Source organism: Rattus norvegicus, chromosome Y, assembly GCF_036323735.1.
Source record: "Rattus norvegicus strain BN/NHsdMcwi chromosome Y, GRCr8, whole genome shotgun sequence".
Taxonomy (NCBI): Eukaryota; Metazoa; Chordata; class Mammalia; order Rodentia; family Muridae; genus Rattus; species Rattus norvegicus.
The window spans coordinates 26283760-26306491 of record NC_086040.1 but is presented as its reverse complement, the minus strand read 5'-3'; the positions used below and the strand labels follow the sequence as shown (position 1 = coordinate 26306491).

At 34.6% G+C, this 22732-nt stretch overlaps 1 long non-coding RNA gene across 1 annotated transcript in view; it reads left to right on the top strand.

The window, feature by feature from the left end:
- Positions 1–22732, top strand: part of LOC134484332 (uncharacterized) — a 99961-nt gene that overhangs the window by 52966 nt on the left and 24263 nt on the right. The window contains exon 5 of the long non-coding RNA XR_010061731.1: positions 6225–6304. This is a non-coding gene — a long non-coding RNA (uncharacterized LOC134484332). The remainder of the gene's footprint in view (positions 1–6224; positions 6305–22732) is intronic.

Below are 22732 nucleotides of genomic sequence, written 5' to 3'. Positions count from 1 at the left end.
TTTTCATATAAAAGCAAATTCTGTACCTAGTAATTTATTGAATCTTTTTATTTTTTATACTTTATGAAATATCAAAATCTACATTTGCATCCCATTATCATTTACTTATAATATTAATTTCATATATTGTAATATGGCATAGATGCAATGGAAAATGGGAGAAATATGAGGACTGCTGAGAAGCATACAATCTCCTCTTTGTGAAGCTTGGCATATATCAAAATCAGAAAAGTAGAGTGACTGAAAGTCATATGTAAAAACGAAATTATTACAAATTGTGTATATGTATGAAAATGATAAGCAAGCTTCATCTTTAAGATTTTTAGTATTTAAAGGGAAAGTTACTTTAGATTGGTTTTATTGGAGGTCTTTCTGAGGAGATTATTAGTTCTTAGTAACAAATGCCCACAAATATGATACTGTGCTATGTTTATTATTTTAAATTAATAATACCTGGATTAGGCACATGCTGGAAGAAGTTTCATCCACTATACTCCTGTCTGTTTAGAGTTTGGATATACCAAAGATGAAAAGGGTTATCTTTGGTTCCTTATTGAATTTATTTAAATAAATGAATGTTTTAAAAAAGAAATATTAAAGAATATAACCATAACTGAACAGATTTTTGTCACAGATTATTGTTTTGTTCTCAGTATAGAGTTATTTCATTAAAGAGTCATGCATATTGTTAGTTTATCTGAGCCATTCATCACATTAAATCATCCAATAACCTTCAGCATGTTCAAGTTATCAACATCTATATTGTAACATGTACCAAATTTCAACTTTATTTTCTTTTCTGCTCTATTACACTTTGATGCCATTTTTTCTAGTATTTACCATGGATTTATAAATAAACCTGCTTATGTAATCCACTCAGAGTAACGTGTAAATATTCTTCAACAACTTTCACTCAATATGAATGTTCAGGTCTTTTACACTTTTTTTTTTACAATTGCATGAAGCACTTCCCTGCATGAGGTCTTCTACAAACTCTTCTTCTTTTCCACAAGTGTTCCTCCTATGCTTCCTGTCACATAGACAACTTTCAGTTTGAGGTCTGAGAAGAACCAGCACTTTGTAACAACTTTGTTTTTCTTGTCTAAAATTTCAATGGAACAAACTGTTGGTACATAATTTACTAGGGGAAAAATAGATCATTTTGGTTTTGGGGATTTAGCTCAATGGGAGATTGCTTGCCTAGCAAGCTCAAGGCCCTGGGTTCGGTCCCCAGCTACGAAAAAAATAAAAAGATCATTTTATTATCTCATATAACGAGCATTTAAAAAATGATTGATGTTGAAAATAGTACTGAAAACAGAGAAGGGGATAGTGATCACATTTGTGACAGAGAAATAATAGTTACCTCTACGAGAGCAATGTTAGTAAAGATTAAAAGTGATTCATCATGAATAATTTTCATGATAGCATATGAGGATCTATTAGAGACTTATATAGTGATAGGATTTGAGGTAGAATTCAGAGCAGGGTGTAAATTGACGGTTGATTTGAACATGGATAAAAAGTATGATGTTATGCATTTAAGGAACAAAGACAATAGGATGGAATAATTTGACAGATTGATGTAAATGAGGTTAAGTATTTCATGTTTTTATCTACCTGGGTGGAAGTGTCAAATAGTCATTTTATTTTAAAGATTATGTCTGATATATCTCCCTTAGGTATTAAAATATGAACAAAATTCACATTTAAAATTTTGCTCCATATTAGAAGATATTTTAATCTTTCAATACTAATTATTTCATAATTGATGATTCTGAGTTTGTGATATTTGTCTACTTATCACCTGTGACCTTTCATCAATGTAACTATGCATGTATGAATGTATGTATGTATGTATCTATATATCTATATATCTGTCTATCTATCACTCTGATCTATCACATATTGAAGTCATTTGATATAGTTTCTACCTCACATAGGTCTAATAGTATCCTGAAATTATATCACATGCTGGAAAAGCTAATTAGTTATGTCTCATGGTAAAACATATATACAGTCACATAACTAAAGTAAATATTTGTGTTTTTATGAAAAAGATAAAAAATTGATAGCAAAAAAATTAATGACCCATATTGAATCTATTTTCTGAGCAGTACTTTAAAATGAATCAAAATTAATGAAGCAGCTTTTAAAATTCTTGAGTCCTGATGAATATATCAGAAAATTTTCATAATATTAGAAAATAGAGTGTATTTGTATGTTACATATATATACACAAATACACATACAAATATATATATATGTATATATATACATATATATATGTATATATATATACTCATGTGGCCACATACACATATATACATATACACATATATAAACAAGTATACAAAATATAAACATATGTCCTTATGTACACATACACATATATACAAATATACACATACATACATACATACATACAAACATACATCTATACCTACATACATACATGCTTTTACAAACCAAAATCCTTGCTTTAAAAGAATTTGCCTAGGCATGACGTATATGGTTTAGCCAAATAAGAGTAAAATGATGTTATTGCTAAATGGCTCTGACTGAGTACTCATTTCTGCTGGTTTAACATGATGATGGTTCTACCAATCTGACTTCTATGTACTTGGGGATTGAAATGATGTCCTTTGCTACTCTAACTCAATCATACACTTTTCCAAAAATAAGTCATTCCTTATCCCTACAACTAGATGGCATGTAACTTTAACCACACATAATAGGAGAATTAACAGAAGAGCCTCATGTCTTACAAACATTATTTTATAAACTTGCTTGAAATCATAGTTTTGATAATTATCATTTTGACCAAAGGCACCATCAGGCTTACATATTCACCTTTTTCTAACTAACTGTATTTTATTTAATACAACGGTAAGAATAAGTTACTGCTTTTGAGGTGGTTTTAAGAGTTTGCAGTACCATTACAGATCATAGATTGTAAGTGTTTTTAGACTTTTTATATTGGAAACATGGTCAAAGGATCTACACTGTCTTGATTTTTCTCCTCTCATCACATATTGAATTACCCATTTCAACATTAGCAGCAATAGGTGTAAATGATTGGAATACCCTCTATCTCTCTGAGGAGAAAATGATGCACAGGATTACTCAGCTACAGTAATATATTTGTAGCAGCAACAAACATTGCCAACATCTTATATTGTTCCAATCGAAATCTGGCTATGCAGACTTAGAGAAACAAAGAAAGCAGCAGCAACAATATTTGTGGATCTTGAGTCTCTGCTGATCTTCAATTCCCTGAGAGAAGCACAGCATAGAACTTCTCTCTGTCCAGGTTACTGACAGAAGCCTGGCTGTCCTACTAGGTTGTGCCACTGCTGCTGTTTCCTGTTTGTTATGACAACTCTACAGAACTGAACTAATAGTGTATTCATGAAATGTTTGCTAATGGAACAAGCTACGTATTCCAACTTGAGAACAAAAATTTTGCTTTCCAGAAAACACAGATGGGAGTTGCTCCAATGAACTTTTCTAAACAGGGCCACCACCCACAATCCACAATACCCCCCATCCTTTCTTTTACCTCTGGTTGCTGGAGGGCTACAGGGATGTTAAGCTTTTAAGCGTCGTCAGCAAATATTGATATTTGGAAAAAATTAAGTTTATCTTGAAGAATTATGAGCTGTGGGCTATCCTTGGGGTGTAATATCACTCAGGCATTTGATGTATGCTACATGGAAGGAACCTGAGGATGCCAAGTTAACAGCAAAATGACGGATATTTTCTGGTGCTGCATATATCAATGAATATAAAGTTTTTTATCAACAGTGGTAAGAAGCAGGAGGTTTGGCGTCTGGGAGGAGAGAGAAGGAAGATGGTTACTATGTGTAAAATGCATGGCATCTCAGCTCCATAAATTCAAAGAGATCTGGGTCAGAGAGGGAGTGACAGGCACACACCAGAGATTCTGAGCACTATACCAAAAGTGGTAAAATGCTAAGTTTATGGCTGTATATATTTTGATACCAAACCAAACCAAACCAAACAAAACAAAACAAAACAAAAAAAAAGAAATAAAGAACCATGATTGTGTATAAAGATCTGCTGAAAGTAATTTGTCTGAGGCTCTCAATATTCAACACTAAATAAATAATCTAAAATAAATGATGACCCACTCACTCATGGAGCTGGCCACCGAGTAATATTGGCAATAGTCTTTTGAAACAGCACTGAAACCCATAGCAAGTGTTCACTGCACAATATGTGGAAAATATTTGCATGTTTTTTTTCAGTGTGAATCAAGCTCTGGTTGCATGTGTTCATGCATTTGTGTGAACATTAAGCTTCCTGAGGTTCAGGCTCACTGACCATTGTTTTCCTGCTGCAAGGACAGCACTGTCAGCATTGAATCATAATAAGCTGTTGTCCAGTGAATGAAGAAGGAAGTGAGGGACTAAATACCAATCAAAGAGTACACATGGAAGCATCCATGACTTCAGCCTCATATGTAGAAGAGGATGTCATTTTTCCGGCATAAATAGGATGAAAGGCCTTGGTCCTATGAAGTCTGGTTTCCCTAGTGTAGGGGAAGGCCAGAGTGTTGAGGTGTGAGTGGACAGGCAGGATTGGCAGCAAACTCACAGAAGCATGGGGAGGGTGGATGGGAAAGAGGGGAACCAGGAAGGCTATAACATTTGAAATGTAAATACATAAAATATCCAATTAAAAAAGAAGGACATGAGTGAGAAAGGAACAGGAGGCTAACCTCAAAGAAATGAGAGCTTCTAGATGATGGCTTAAGTTAAAAGATTCAAGAATCTTCATTATGTATGAAAGACAAGGGTCAGCAGACTATAGCATTTCTTGTTCTTAAAGGAAAGTAATTGAAATAATAGTTCCATTTTCTTATATGAACACACAAACTCATTGGAAAGAAAAATAGACAGTTGGTATTATTGGTTTTATTGGTTAAGAAGAATTGGCATATCTTCCAACATAGCTTAAACCACTATCAGAAAGATTTTTATGGGATAAGACAGCAATAGAGAGTATTGGGTCAGTGTTGGGATACATGTATCTTCCATGTATTTTCAGTCACATACAAACAGCTTTTTAAACTGTGAAAATATAAAATTATTAATTGATTGAATGAAATCATACGATTTTAATTCCTTACATGAAGCAGTACTGTTTCTGTATAAGACTTCCACAATTAGAATAATATTACGAGTTGAATTCATTTAAAAAATTTTTAAAAGTGCTGTGGTATAGTGATGGAATACAGCATCTAAAGTCTTACTGTCTGGGATGGAATACTGGCTCTCCATTATCTAATCATAAATCAAATAAGAATGTAAAGAGAAAAGTGCCTCTGAGAAAACACTCACTATAAAATATAAAATGCCTTATACATTCAAAAGAATACTAAAAATATTTTAGATCTTCCAAAAGGACATAAGGATGATCATTTTAGACTGGGTTCATATTGCCATACAATATATTGTATTTAAATTTCAAAGCTCACACGTGTGAAGTTTTGTTGGTCAGAACTGTTTTCAAGCTACAAAGCTTTAATTTTCTACCTGACTTACTGCTTTAATTCTAATTGATTGATTTTTATTGCAACATTCTATGTTGCCAAATTTTTGTCTGCTCTGTGATAGCAACAACCATTTGTGTGCAGGTGTATTTGTCAAACATGTAGAACCAGAATAAATCTGTTGTGCCATGGTGAATGGAATTACAATAGGTAAAGTTTATATGATATATTTTGATATTAAGTACATGCATAAAGAAACTCTGTAGTACATATATTTTTGCAAAATTGATTGTAAATATTTTGAGATGAAAATGTAAGAGCATGTTATTTGAGAAAATGAGAAATCCTCATTGGCAGAATGCAAAAAAAAATTAAGATACTCATTCTGAATTGCAAGGGAATGCAAAATCACAATTAACAAGAGTAATTTGATGGGATGTCTATTGTGTATGTAGTATTTCTATGTCACAAAATTTTACCCTTATATTAGTACTCATTTGTACATTAAAAAACAAAATAACCAAACTGAATTTTTTTCTTGTACGACAGTTTAAAAAGAACCCAAATGCTATCCTTTGAAATTCTTTTAAAACTTATTTTCCATTAGATAAATATCTCCCTTAATTAGAGTAGAATGCCTTTTTTCTATAAAACTTTTGCTAACTTGAGACATGCAAAAATGAATTTTCCTTTCTTTTTCCAAAAGCCAATACCAGCGTACATGAAGAAAGTCCATAAGTAGTGAGAAAGATCATTCCTGAAGTTCTTCAATAATCGTTTCCTTTTGTAAGTGAAATTTTTCCAAGTGTGTGAAAATTAATCTAACTATTGTCATTTCCATCAGTAGATGTAGAAAAAACAATGATATAAAAAATGGAATTCACTGCTACAGTAAACTCATTAAAGGTAAACCATTCCTGCAAGCTACAGAAACTTTTCCAAGCAATTCCAATTGAAATTCTTACACAAATTCTTTTTATAATATATGTAGTAAACAAAACACTCCCATACAAACAGTAATATCTTTGGACTTAAGTTCAAATTAAATTCAAACTTTCTCTCAATATAGAGTCTTATTCATTAATCTATTATTACTTTGGAATGAATAAAAGATAATATGGATTGTGTTGGGTAGCAGGCAGCAATCAGAAGGCTCAACCTCTTTGTGGTAATCTAATAGATATGAATTTCATTACTCCATGAATGTTTCAGCAAGATTCTTCCCTTTTAATATTCCCAGTCTTTTGATTTGTCTCCAGATATCACGGATCCCATAATGGTTGGACTAAAAAGGGTTCACTATGTCATGATAGTAAACTTAGTCTTAGAAATTCCCTGTTAGTTGCTACCTCTTGAATAAGGACGTTTGAATCAGATCATGCAACTTGAATCCACAGAGATGTCATCCCTGCCAAAATCATTGCTGAAAATGGAATTTGAAAACAGAAATTTTGAGTACACATTCAGCAATATTTATAAAGTCCCATATCAAGGAATGTACAATAAGAAAGTAAAATACAGTATTCATTCAATTGAAGGTCTGTTGGGAAAAACTTGCATTGGAAAACAGAGAAAACCTACAAAATTGAACTGTATTTCATGAAAAGTACCTGGGAATAAAAAATTATTATTCAGAAGAATCTCCTCTACTCCATGTTACAAGATCTTTTCTATCCATTCCAAGCCCTTGAATAACATATTCTTTAGAGAGATGGAGTACATAAAGGTTTCCACTGAATCACAGGAGACATACCATGAAAGGGCACCCTCAAATCTAGTCAATGTAAGGAAAGCTGTTTAGCCAGTAGGGACTGGCAGTTCTCAGTGACATCATGATTAGGATCTGCCTGAAAAATCTCTTGCAAGCTGGAGAGCTTTATCTTCTTCTGTGATGTCACAAGTTTTGTCATGATTGCATCTGCCTCTCAGGTATTCCTTCAGAACCTCTAAGGTTTAGTAATTGTCATATAATTCAGTGTAAACAGCTATTAGGGAGTGAAAACAAAGAGGATGAAGAGATCAGAAATGGGGAGAAGGAAGATGCCTTTCTGTCTTGGTCTAATAAAAGGAAGAAAGATGTGTGCTTGGGAAAGCTCAGTGACTCCTTGGCAAGGGTTGAGTGCTATTGCTGAACAGAAAACATTGATTTTAGCCTTCCACATGTGGGATTCAGGAGCTGGGGTCCTCTCAGATGCATCTGGATATCTCTGTTCTTATGGTTCCTGGAAAGCATAGAGTTTATATCATTCATTTCTTTATTCCAAAAGGAACGTGTTGGGAATGGCACAGTTTTTCCGTGAGAGCTCATGGCCTTCATTCTTTTTGTCCAAATGAAAAAGGTCCCACAGAAGAATGGAAAGACAAGTATTGTGTCCTCAGCTCAGAGTAAACTCCTCCATGCTTTGGATTCCAAAAGTGCAGTTTCTATCTGACTCTGATATTTGGGAGAGAGAAGTGCTTCTAGTTGAGACTTCATCATCTCTGTCTTTCCAATAATATTACTCTGAATAACACTTTAGATTTCTGAGTCAATAGGCATGATTAGGTGACAGTTTTCTTATCATTTATATCATTCTTTTATTTACATTTGGCAAATTTTAGTGGTTTCTTAAACTGGATATTTTGATATATACATGTAAAATAATATTTTCTTTCTCATTTTCCTTCACATAAGATCCCTACATATTCACTATCCCTTCTTTAACCACACTTTCTGTCCCTTGACAATCCCTTGAACTAGAAGATAATCCTAGGTTGTATCAAGGCCTTCTCCTTCCATTGGTGCCCATCAATGCCATTCTCTGCCACATATTCATTTAGGGCTATTGGTCTGTCCATGTAAAGTCTTTGAATATTGTACTAGTACCAGGAAGCTCTGGTTCATTGGCAAAGTTGTTCTTATGGTGTTGAAAGCACCTTCAACTCTTGCAATCCTTTCTCAAAATCTACCAACAAGAGGGCAGGTTTCAGTTCACTGCTTTGCAACTAGCATTCACTTCTGTATTTGACATGCTCTAGCTGTGTCCCTCAGGATCTATCTACATCCGGTTTCTTGGTGGCAAATATATATATATATATATATATATATATATATATATATATATATATATATATATATATGTATGTATGTATTTTTGGTGACTCCTACAGTATGAAGTTAGGTGGAATTTTAACATGGATTATGCGCAACTAGGTGAAGAAGGTAGAATCCACAAAGGCATTGCAAAATAGACTTTCTCCTGTTCTTATGAACCTATTGAAGTTGAGGTTTCACTGGTCCAGAAGCCATTCTTCTTTCTTCCAATCCTCCTCTATCTTATGTTTGGTCTTAAGAAAAAATCATGGTAAAACATCCTAAACCCTTAAATATGACCGTGAGACACTGGAATGTAGATATTGCAGATGATATCAAAAGCGACTAAAGAAGAGAATTCTATGCTCCATGTGGTCCTTTGCTTTACTGATATCTGGAAATTTTGGATAAAATAGGATTTCAAAGTTTATCATTTGTTGTCGGTACACCATATTTACACTGTTATTCTCAGTCTGTAGCTGTGCGCCTTTGTTGAGAAATCATTGCAAAAAATGGAAGTGGAAATCCGAATTTTTAAGTACACATTCGGGAACATTTATAAAATCACCTATCAAGGAATATACAATAAAAAATGAAATACAATATTCAGTCAACTAAGGGTCTGTAGAGAAAATACTGGCCTTTGGAGGACAGAGAAATCCTAGAAATTGAACTGTATTTCATAGTAATGAACCTGGGAACAAAATATTATCTAGGAGAATCTCTAACATCCCATGTTCCTAAATCTTTTCTATCCATGCCAAGTCCCTGACCAAATTTCACCATTCAGAGCATGTAACCAATAACGAAGCAAAGAACAGTTTGCAGCTTTAGAGAGATGGAGTTCATAAAGGTTTCCACTGTGTCACAGGAGATATACCAGGAAATGTCACCCTTGTATCTGGTTCATGTAAGAAAAGCTGTTCAGCATATAGTCTATGACTGGTGTCAGTGACATCATCATTAGGCCCTCCTTGAAAACTCTGTTGTAACCTGGAGATCCCTAGCTTTTTCTGTGATGTCCTAAGTGTTGTTGTAACTGAAACTCCCTTTCAGATATTCCTTCAGGACCTCTAGGGTTTACAAATTGGCCTGTAATTCAGAGTAAACAGCCATTTGAGAGGGAGAACAAAGAACATGAAAAGATCAGAGAAGGGGAGAAGGAAGTTGGTCTTCTGTCTTCGTCTAAAATAAAAGGAAAAAATATGTGGTCCTTGGGAAAACTCAGTGAGACCTTGGTATAGATTGAATCGGAATGCGGAAGAGATAGCCTTGACCTGAGTCTTCCACATCAAGAGCTGCGAGCCTCTCAGAAGCATCTAGACTTCTCAGTTCCTATGGCTTCTGGAAGTCAGAGATTTTATATCATTCATCTCTTTATTCCAAAAGCCAAGTGTTTGGAAAGTAACAGATATTTTCTTGAGAGCTCATGGCATTCATTCTTTCTGTCAATAATAAAAAAGTCCTAAGTAAGAAGGGAAAGACAAGTATTGTGTCCTCTGGTCAGTGTAAACTTCTCTATGCTTCGGATGCCAATAGTGCAGTTTGTTTCTTATACTAATGTCTGGGAGAAAGAAGTGCTTCTAGTTGAGATTTCAACATCTCAGTCTTTCCACTACTATTTACACTGACTAACACTTTAGATTTCTCAGTCAATTGGTGAGATAAGCTTGCAGTTTTCCTCTCTTTTATTTCTTTAATTTTTAAATTTTTTTAGCAAAACTCTCAAATCTCATCCTGGGTGATGATGTAGATTAGACCCATTAGATGAAATGAAGAATTAGAAAAAATCTCCTGATGATGAAAGTGGTAAGGAAATCATATTGATGTATCATAAATGCAGTGCCAAGAGCAATATTCAGTCTAGTCTGGGGAGATGCTGCCTTCATCAGAGACCACAGACCTTTAGTGGAGTATGACTCAGTACTAAACTGGGAAGGGAAAATTATGGTTGATATTGTTCTAGTAGATCTCACAACATGAATAAGTGTTTCTTCCAGATAAATGAGTGATTATTGTAAAGCAACTCCCGGAATGAACTTATGAGACCCACCATTAGCCTGTGAAATAATGTGTTAAAGAAGAAATCTGTGTCTCTCCAGGGACAAACTGTTGCTTTCAAACCAACAGTAAAGTGTCCATTCTATGAATGATACATAGATATACACACATTATAACAGGATGGACACAGAGTTTCTTCAGGTCCATGAATTAGGTATTCAGCAGTTGACCTGACTCAGCAATAAAGGTAATTTTTGCCAACTCTTGAGACCTGAGCTCCTTCACTAGGAGCCCCATGATTGAAGGAAAGAACAAACTTCAGACAACGTGTCTCAGATTTTATTTAGTTCAGGTTTCATGGTCTTGGTCCTCAGAGGGAAAGACATCTTGTTTTCCAATTCTTGTTTATCCTATAATCCTTCTCTCTGATGCACTCATGCAAATAAATTACTGTGCATTTCATTGATAGGTTATTGTTGCTATTTTAATTCTCTTGCCAAGAACTATAGAAAATAAGAATAACTGTATCAAAGCATCATATGAAAATCACACTAAGGGAATGTGGCCATTGGACATTTGTAACTGAGCTGAAAATCTTACTAGAGACAAACTGCTGTAGAAGGTCTTCTATAGATACCTGGTGTAGTAGTTGTTGTTCCCCAACAGATACTAAAGGATGAATATCTCTCTACAGAGGAATCAGACTAGTCACAATGATCACAGACTATGGACCACATAATTTAACAATGGCTGACTATTTGTAAAGTCCTAGAATGTTTTATTAGTTTATTAGTCCAATAGGCTAGATGTCTCATCTGGTCATTGGTATATGGATAAATCTTCAGTATGTAGGTTCTAATGTCTGTGAGGGTTTGGTAGCAATGTGACTGCAAGCAGGAAAGGTAAAAGCTTCTTTCTTCCATGTTTTCTATGGGGATTCAAATAGAATGCATGGTTAAGAATACATTGGGATTGCCATTCTCAAACAGACCAGTATCTTCAACTAAACATTCTTTTCTGGGAAGATGCATCCTGTCAGCATGGCTCATGTGTATGTGAACTGCAAGATCTTGTGTGGGAAGGCAGTCCTGTTCCTCAATCCCAATTGCCCCTATTACAGAAATATCCAAGACTTCCTCAATCAACTCCTTTGCAAACATGGTCTTCTGAGATTTGAAGACATTACATCTACTAACAACACAAATGGGATTCAAGATTACTTGCAAAAGCTCACTGGAGTGAGAATAGTTTCTTGGTTCTTTATATGTAGAGAAAGAATGCATAGGCAGACACAGTGATCTAATCTACCTGCAAAAGAATGGGGAGCTGATGATGTGCCTGAAGCAGATTGGAGCTCTGCACTTATAAAAGGGGTGGCAGTAAAAGCCCATGCTGACAGGAGACATTCAGCCATCCTGAAGCCAGGCAGAGAGTTGATGTGTGTCACAGAAGATGTCAGCATTTTCTTATAATTGACATTTTCAACAAATTGGCTTTTATTCTATTACTCAGTGCAAAAATCGGTTGCTGTTTGCCTCAAAAATTGTGGTAGGAAAATTTAAGGGGCAACAGAGGTTTGATTATTCAGTCTTCATGTGCTGACATGTCTCTACCTCTAAGTCTATGTTCCACAATCCAATGCATTTAAATCTACAGAAAATCAGTTACTGTTTCTCTACCATGCTGATCTGCTGAAGTCATTTTACAGAAGTCCACTTCCTAGTAATTATTAAATGAATGAATATTTAGAAGTTGTTTATGATCTACACACAGGCCGTTCACACCAAAAGCATGTACCATACCACTTCTGCATTTGCAGCTCTCAGCCATCCTACAACCCACAGATTTCCACATTTGTATGAGGATGCTGTTTGAAAAACAGATGAATAGATTTATTATAGTTGTTCTTCACTGTACCCATATTAACACAGACGGCAGAGCATATGATGCATTCAGCTCTGTTTGTAGTGTTTAATTGCCCATAAGGTCCCAAACAGTTGTGAGTTGATTCTGTCAGAGTACCAGCAAAGTCAAATATGAAATGCAAAATTTCAGAACTCTCCTTCCAAGACTGTTTGTGAAAGAAGTTGTTTGCAAAACACTGTCCTAATAAATTTATTCCATTCTCACTTTGATATTTTGCTTTGATGTTTTGAAGTGACGTTTATTATTGATATGCAGGTCCCCTCTATGGTCTCCAGTGAGAAATATTCATTCCTCAAATGAATGTATCTGCAGATGCCTGAAAAAATAAATATAACAATTAGATCTTGATAAAGTTCTAGGTTAAAGATGCAACCTCCTACTCCAAAGATCCATATAAGAAATACATTTGACCTTGAACTTATGCAGAAATTTGACACATATTCCCTCTGTCCTTGGAGTTTAATTAATCTCAGATGAATAATTGACAAGCAAGAATAGCCTTTAGAATCATTTTACCCTCTTCACTTATAGTTTTGAGCAAATGGAACACTAAAAGATCACAAAGAAGAAATGGTTATAATCAAAAGTTACATGTGGTTCAGCTCTAACTCTCATGGTCAAGGTGACTTTGGACACACTCATTATGGTCATGGACTGTTCTCATAAGACTCTGCAGGAGGTTGTTGCTACTGCCTCCCTTTAAGCTCCAGGATGACCAAGCCACCAGAGCTGATCATGTTCCCTTAGAATGCACTTAAAAGCCACATACGCTGAGGAACTTTTGATGTGCTTTAGCTCTATTTTCAGTTTTTTTAAGCCTCTACCAAATAGCAAGCTACCCTTTTTACTCCCTACTCAACACCTCTAAATCTGCTCTAGCTCAGTTGCTCAGTTGACATTAGTCATTGCTCACCACCCCAAGTATGCTCTAATCTTACTGTGATTCTAATATCCTGCCTGCTACACCAATTGCCACTCCATACTAGATATCACATGACTGGTAGCTCTTACTCCATCTGAAGTACTAAATCCTTTCTCCACCCTTGTGTCTACTAACCTGCCTGCAGGAATACTAGATATCCACACAACTGCTTGGCCAAGAACATCTTTATTGAACTATACAGAATCAATTTGGGAACAGGACATTAAGTGTTCACAGGAAGATTCCCGATCTAAGAATCAAAACGAGACCATACAAGACTCAATCCATGTCTCTGGTTTTGGAAGGGAGATAGAGCAGTTAGAATTTCGGAGTCGAAATTCAAATAATTATAATATATATGTAGTATTAATTATGCCAGGATAAAAGGATCCATGAAAGTGGAAATGGGTAACATTAAAGGCAAAAAAAAAAAAAAAAAAACACAAAACAAAAAAAAAAAAAAACATACTATAGCCAACAATGTGGACCTGTCAGAAAGGCTGGGCTTTTTCCGGCCATCTGAATTTGTACTTGAAATTCTTCTGACCAATTATTGATCTCTGCATGTAGAAAAGAATAAAAAGAAAAAGAAAACAAAATAAAATAAAAAATCAACAAAATGTAACAATAAGAAAAAGCAAAAGCTTATCAACCTTATTTCTAAAAAAAGAAGATCGAGTGAAGATTGTTTGAGGTTCTCATTTTCAACTACAACTACAAGCCACCAATAGCTTTCAATGCAAAAATTATTCATTATTTTATTTGAATCTTCTCTGTTTGTCAAAGAAACAAGGTTTATACGATGCAAAAACAGGAAACAGAAACAAATCATACTGTAGAGTTCACCACTGATATTACTATGGTGACTGTGGGCAATGCGGAGAATACGTGTTTGACAATGGGTCTTGAGGTTTTCTATATGCTGGCAATATTTATGACTCTGATATGAGTTAGAGTCATCACCAAATCATCACTAAATGAACTGCTTCTTTTCTTTGGAGCACAAGATGTGGCAAACACTTGACTGACTATGATTTGTAATTTGGACCTAGCATCTGTAGTAAAGCTAAGGCATCTGATGGAAAATCCTCCACCAAAACACTGGATTGTCAATGTTGTTGCCAGCCAAAAACCATGTCCTGAGTCTACCCTGCAATCTCTAGAAGAGGTTTCAAAATGTCAAACTTCACAATATTTTATTTGTGGCTTTGTCTTGTTGTCACTTTTTATTTTAAATAAAGTGTGATTTCTGGCATAATCCTTCTAATTTCTTCCTCATATAGAACTTCACTTTTGACCTCAAATTCCATTCATGAAGGGGTACTCTTATCTTTTGTTGGCTAAGTTTTCTATTTTCCTTTTATGGCTTGCTGTGATTGCTTATTGTGGCTGTCTAAAATATGCATTATTGATCAACTGACTCCATCAGAATGGCTTGTAGGCATCAGTATTTTGCATTTTCTTGATGGCTACATGATGTTTGGGGATATTGCCCACTGTGGATGGTACCAACACTAGTAAGCTGAGGAGGTTATAGAGAAAAGGTAGCTGAGCAGATTAGTAAGCAGAGTTCCTCTTAATTTTCATGCTGCTTCCGTGTGTCCTTTTCTTGTATTCCATCATGAACTGTAACTTGTGAGGTGAAAAAAACCTTCAATTTCCCACCTTGGCACTTTTATGATTACTATAATATAGTAGTACTAACAGGAACATTTGGCATTTTCTGGAGATCTGATCTGATAGTCTAGCCTCCTGTTGGTATGTAACCTCACCATTTAAATCAATAAATTAATCCTGGACGCTCCAATCCTTTGAAATATTCACTCTGCCAACAACATCACACTGTGTATGTAACCCTTACATTTTTTAATCTCATGATATTTTTCCTCCCTCTTTTTTCTCTTTAAAATTATCTCCCTAAACATGCTAACATTTTTTAATCTCATGATATTTTTCCTCTCTCTTTGTTTCTCTTTAAAATTATCTCCCTAAACATGCTAGCACTTTGCACTTTAAAGTTGTCCTCTGTCCTATAGTAGAATAATTATAGTCAAATTCTTGAGTTTCATATAAGTGGGTGATTTATTGTAGTAAAATTTTCTAATCAATATTTATTGCATTAGCTTTATTAATTAATTAACAATTGACATTATTATATTATCTACTTATACTTAAAACTATAAAAGCTTTGATTTATTCAAGTCTTTAAGGTCCTTCAGAACATCAGCTGGAACATTTCCCTATATATTCTGGATGGATCATCATTACTTCATATGTCTTCTAACTGATAGTATGCTTTATAACTTTGCTAATCCAGGGTATCTTGTTATGTATTTTAAGAGTGTTTCAAGTGGAATATTTCCCTGATTTTTCTCCCATTGCTTGAAATTGGAAAACAGGAAAGATAATGTGTTCTGAGTATTCACTTTGAATTCTACTATTTATGAATGTATTTTCAACTTTAAGAAACTTAATCTTTTAGAGAACAATTGTCTCTATTCAGGATCACTTCTATCTAATTCATAGTGGTCTTTGCATTTTAAATATTTTTATCCACAATATTTAATTTTATATTTTCAGATTATTGTGAGGGGAATTTTACCCATATTTTCTCACAGTATGGTTTGTATTGGCAAAAAGTAAAGCTAAGGAATTTTGTGTGTTCATATGATGTTCTGCTTTTATGACCCTATTTTTCAGTCGTAAGAGACTGAAACATTTTTTGAGTTTTTAAAATGGTATGACAACATCTGCAAATGAGAACATTTTGATTTCTTCGTTTTTCATTTGTATTCCCTGGATCTTCTTCAGTTGTCATATTGTTCTAACTAAAATTACAAATACTATAATACATAGGTATGAAACCAGTGTATATTCTTGTCTTCTCCTGCTTGTAGTGGAACTACATTTGATTCTTCTCTCTTTAGCAAGATGATTTTGGTAGGCTTCTTGTACCTTGCCTTTATTATGTTGAACTATATCCTCCATACCTACAGCTTCCCCAGGACTAATCAAACTTGTATGTCTGGGATTTGAAGAAAGCTTATCTGGTTGAATATTATTTTTAATGTTGACTTGAATCTGTTCACAAGTATTTTTTGAGAATATGTGTGTATAGGTGTAAATTATTGTGTAATACTCTCTCTTCCTCTCTTTGTGTCAGTCATCTGTAACTTTTTCTCCCTCTCTCATTACCTTCCCTTTTGCCTCATTGTCCCCCTGTCTCACTCTCTCTCCTTATTTTCTCTGTCATTGTTAGATAATATCAGATTCAAAAATATAATTTTAATGTATTCAATCCTTTTCTCTACTTTATGAAATAGTCTTAGACATTTTAAATGCTATTTAAATGTATATTCATTTCTTTTCAACTGAATACATGTGGTCTATGATATTTGAGGTGGGAGAAATTAAATACCGATTCTATGTAATTGTTTAGTATAGAGCTGTTTAAATTTGAAAAAATGAGCTGATTTAATATTGATAAATCAAATACATCTAGTATTTACTGTCACTTCCAACCCCGACCAGCAGGAAAGGAGTGACACCCCACATTCTTCTCAAAGCAGTTAATTCAGGAACCCTTTTGTCTGCAAGCAGGAACAATGCCTCCATCCAGCCCCCGAGCCCACTCCCTTATATCCTCCCTCAACCACCTCAATGGTCCAGTCTGCATAACCTCCATTCATAGGTCCACGTCACATGGCCTGATCTATCCTCATCGTGAGCCTGGGCAGCTCTCACGATTGGGCGTGGCTTAATTTCAGGTGCTAGTCTTGAGACTTGGCAGCAGTCCCGGGCTCTATCTTGGGATTACCGCTACACCCGCTACCCACAGTAAATCACGAATGCTTTAAAATATATTCTAGATTTTGGACTGTAAATCTAAATAATCTGTGTTTTCTCCATGTTTCCTATATTCTCTTTCATTTTATTAATTCAAACCTTTCATTACCTAACATGGCCAGAGGTTATGACAATCTTGTTAATACTTTCCAGGAGTGACCTCTTCCTTTCATTCATTATATAGTTGTCTACATTTTATTGATTTCAGCCATAATGAGTTGGATATGCATGTTATACCCCAAGACTAAAAAGCCATCCTGAAACAAGGTGCTAAGAGACTGTAGGTGCCCAAATTGTGGGTGGGATCAGACATAAAGAGCGTCGTCTGGATACAAGAAGTGATACTCTCATTTCACATAGCAGCTGTGGTTTCCTGCACATCTTCAAGCCAGTCAACAGTCCAGAATGCAGTATAAATGCCTGAAAGCTGTTACTCCTAACTGACACACTGTGGACAGTTAGTGGCTTTTGTTGGTGGATTGAAAAATTTTTTGTAAGGGATTATCATGGGATTATTAAACAGTATTTTAATGTAGAAGTTACAGAAAAGTAGGATTCAAAGAAATAGAGTGATGTTGACAAAATAAATGGGTAAATTGTCCTCAAAATACTTTGGTGGAAATTCTCAAAAATTTAAACAATTAAAGCATATTCTACAATTATATGTACATAGAGTATGTTTTATGATATAGGAATGTTTCATAAAGTGACCTTAATGAATTTTCTAAGCTACAACAGATCTGCCAATTCTGTGAGTTTAATGGGAGCACATTATATGATTTGACCTTAGCAAATTTAAATTAAAGTGTCTATTTTCAAAAATACTAAGCATTGTTTACATGTACACGTTGAGCAATGAGCTTCTATAAACCAAAATAAAAAACTAAAGAACTATATATCAAGGAAAAATAATTAAATTGGGCTACATATCTAAACAAAAAATTCACAATTGAAGAACTCAAATCAATAAGAATCTAATGGCAAATATGTATAATCCTTATACATTATGGAAATGCAAATCAAAATTATTCTGAGATTTTTTCATCCCCTTCAGAAAACCTTGGTTAATAACACATGAGCCAAGTGATCTTTAGTGTATTATGGAGAGAGGGGAGCATTCCTATTATCCTGGTGGGAAGGCAAAATTCTATAACAACTTTTGAAGTCAATATGATGTTTCTTCAGGAATATGGAAATGGATACGCCTAATGATATAACTCGAGGGTATAAATGCAAATGTTGATTCATCCTAGTATATAGACCCTTCATAATGTGAAAATATTCAAGTTCTTCCTTAACAAATGAAGACATAAAGATAACGGATGCTTTTACAGATCAGAAAAAAGAAAGCATGGAATTTTCAGGACAGGAATGGATCTTGTAAAAGTCATCATAGATGAGGTAATCCAGATCAAAAAGAAAAATGGGATACAAATTCGCTATAATCTGAATGTTAATTCTCCAAACTGTGTATGTGTATGAACAGTTTAGTGTAAGTGTCAAGGGACATGGTCCAGACTGTCTCCATTTTGGGAAGTACAAATGTACTTATGGATTGCTGAGGGACACAGTCAGGAACAGGAATGTCAAATGTGAAGAAACAGAGGGCGACAATGGAGGGAATATAGAGAAGTACAGCAAAGACTGAGAGACATTTGAGGCATGGAATGGAAACCTAATGGGACAGAAATACAAAATATGTTTGTTTGTTTTTTTTTTTAATTTAACATCGAGGTAACTAAAGATTTATAGCTATAAGGACAAAAGATAAAACTTTAATTTTGTTTATCTTTGTGAAATGTCAATACTAAGTAATTTATGAAAATTATGGATTTCAACTTTCAGTAAACCTGAAACAGTACAGATAATGAATATATAATCCTTAAGGAGAACAGATGTGAACATCTCTATTGTAAACATAAATATCTTATATTATAAACAGTATGTGTGTAAAATAATCTCTTCGTTTTTTTATATTTTGAATGTCATTGCTCAAACTGGTATTTTTCTTGAATCCCCATTCTGATCCTTTGTGTTTCTAATATGGTGCTCCCCCATCTCCTTGCCACTTCATTTTAGCCCTCCAACATCCCCCTTCTCTGGGATATGATGTCTCCACAGGACCAATTGTCTCCCTTCCCAGATATGGCAAATGAGGCAGTTGTCTTCTCCATATGCTCTACGACCTATGTAGCAGAACCCTTTGACTGACCCAAGTACATTCTATTTGGTAATAAATTTCCTGAGCCCCGAAAGTGTAAACTTAATGATCCTGTTGTTATTCATTTTAGGCTCAATCCCCTTCAGATCCTTCAGACATTCCCCTTACTCTTCATTTCTGGCTATCAGGTTCTTTCAAAGGTTAGCTGTATCTACATCTGTCACGGTCAGGTGATGGTGGAGCCCCTCCGAGGACATACATATTAGGGTATTATCTGCAAGCACATCTTGAAATCAGTAATAAGGCCAGGATTTAGAGTCTGTGGATTAAATGGTTCTTATGGTGGGGAGGTCTCCTAAGGCTCTTCCCTTCAGTCTTTGCTCTGTTTTTGTATTTGCATTTTTGTAGGCCTTGGATATTTATAGGATAAAGATTTTGAACTGTGTGTGCAACACCATTCCTTCACAGGTGTGCATGTCTAGCTATAGGAGGCAGTCTCTAGTGATTCTACCTCTTTGCTGCTTGGTATTTCAACTACCATTATCCCATTAGGTTTATGGGAACCTCTTGCATTTCTGGCACCTGGGACTTTCCTGGGGATACCCAAGTTCACCACCCACCACTGATGCTTATTGTCATTTATTCCACTTTTCCTCTGGAATCCTCTCATTTCTCTTTTCATTGTTGCAACTAACCTAACTTTGTTCATCATTCTCTACCCGCCATCCCTCTGCCTTTCATGATTATTTTGTTCTCCCTTCTAAGTTGGTTGCAAGCATCCACAATTTGACCTTCTAACATGTTACCCTTCATATGATAAATGCTCTGTATAGTAGGCCTTCTGAGATATGGGGTTAAAATCGACTTGTCACTAAGTTCATCCCATGTTATTTCCTTTTCGATCTCTGTTACTTCACTAATTTCCAGCTACATCCCTTTGCCTACAAAGTACTTGGTGTCCTCATTTTTAATACCTGAGTAGTGTTCCTTTGTTTAAAAAAAGCACATTTGTTTTCTCTATTTATTCCTCAGTGGAGTTGAGGTAAATCACGCTTGTTTCCAGCATTCGACTATTTTAAGTAAGGCTGTTGTGTACCTGTTCAACCACATGTCCTTGTTGTATGTGGATCAAGTTTGTGTATATGTGTTGAAGTGAGTGGTAAAGCTGGGTTTTCAGGTAAACCTATATGCAATTTTCTCTGAACCTCCACATTTATATCCAAGTGGAGTAGTGTTCCACTTTGTCTACATCGTAGCCTAATGTGCTACTGCATCAGTTTTTTTTTTTTTATCTTAGTCATTCTGATTTGTGTAATATAGAATCTCTGGCTCATTTTGATTTGCCTTTTTCTGAGAACTATGGATGCTGAACATTTCTTGATGTCTTTCTCAGCTATTGAGATACCTCAGTTGAGAATTCTTGATTTGGCTCTCTACCCAATTATAAAAGTTTGGATATTTGGTTGTCTGGGACAGTAAGGAAGGGGATAACAATACGTAGGGGACAACCACAAGAAAAGGTGAGGGGAAGAGGTTAGGTGTGTGGACAGGAAAGATAAAAACAATTGAAATGCAAATAAATACCCAATTTAATAAAAATGGAAAAAGTAATCTTCCTCTTCTACAATCTTACTGTTAAGTAAATATAGCTTTTGAGATTTAAAAAAAATATTTCCTATGGAAATTAAAATTGTATATGCACAGGGAAGGCTAGTGCTCAGCACTATGTGAGCTGGTTATCTGGAGCCTGAGAATTAAACTTGTGTTCTAGATCTACCTATTAGAATATTTTGAGGAGTGTTTTTTTTAATTATTTCTACAAAATAACTGAGCCTACACTTCTTTGTTGAATATGTCCAATTGTTTTTACAAAGATACAGAAAAGTTACTTAATCTTTTCACAAAAATTGTCACATATATTTCAGCATTGACTCAATATGAATTAGGGTTGATATTATAAGGTATTATTAACTTATTGATTTCATATAAAAGCAAAATCTGCACCTGGTTGTTTATTGCCTCTTTTTATTTGTTTCATTGTACGAAATATCAAAATCTACATTTGCATCCCATTATCATTTATTTAAAATATTAATTTCATTGATTGTAATATGGCCCAGATGCAGTGGAAAATGGGAGGAAAAATGAGGACTGCTGAGAAGCGTTCAGTCTCCTCCTTGTGAAGCTTGGCATATATCAAAATCAGAAGGGTAGAGTGACTAAAAGTCATATGTAAAAATGAAATAATAACAAATGGTTTATATGTTGTGAAAAAGATAAGCAAGCTTCATATTTAAGATTTTTAATATTTACATGGGCAAGTTATTTTAGATTGTTTTATTGGAGGTCTTTCTGAGGAGATTATTAGATCTTAGTAACAAATGACTACAAATATGATACACTGCTATGCTTATTATTTTAAATTAATGATACCTGGAGTAGGCAAATGCTGTATGAAGTTTCATGCACTATACCCCTGTTTAGACATTGGATATGTCAGAGATGAAAAGGGTTATCTTTGCTTCCTTATTGAATTTTATTTAATTAAATGAATGTTTTCAAAAAGAAATATTAAAAAATATAACCATAATTGAATAGATTTTTGTCACAGATAATTGTTTGTTCTCAGTATAGAGCAATTTCATTAAAGAGTCAAGCAATATTGTTAGTTTATCAGAGTCATTCATCACATTAAATCATCCAATAACCTTCAGAATGTTCAAGTTAAAAATATCCATATTGTAACATGTACCAAAATTCAACTTTATTTTCTTTTCTTCTCTATTACACTTTGGTGCCATTTTTTCTAGTATTTACCATGGATTTTTAAATAAACCTGCTTATGTAATCCACTCAGAGTCACTTGCAAATATTCTTCAACAACTTTCACTCAATATGAAAGTTCAGGACTTTTACACTTTTTTTTTACAAATGCATGAAGCATTTCCCTGCAGGAGGTCTTCTACAAACTATCTTTCTTTTTCACAAGTTTTCCTCCTATGCTTTCTGTCACATAGACAGCTTTCAATTTTAGATCTGAGTAGAACTACCACTTTGTAACAACTTTGTTTTTCTTGTCTAAAGTTTCATAGGAACAAACTGTTGGCACACAATTTATTAGGGCAAAAATAGATAATTTTGGGTTTGGGAATTTAGCTCATTGGTAGAGTGCTTGCCTAGCAAGCGCAAGGCCCTGGGTTTGGTCCACAGTTCCGAAAAAAAAAAGATCATTTTATTATCTCATATAACAAGAACTTATAAGTATCAACCAGTTTGTGGGAATCT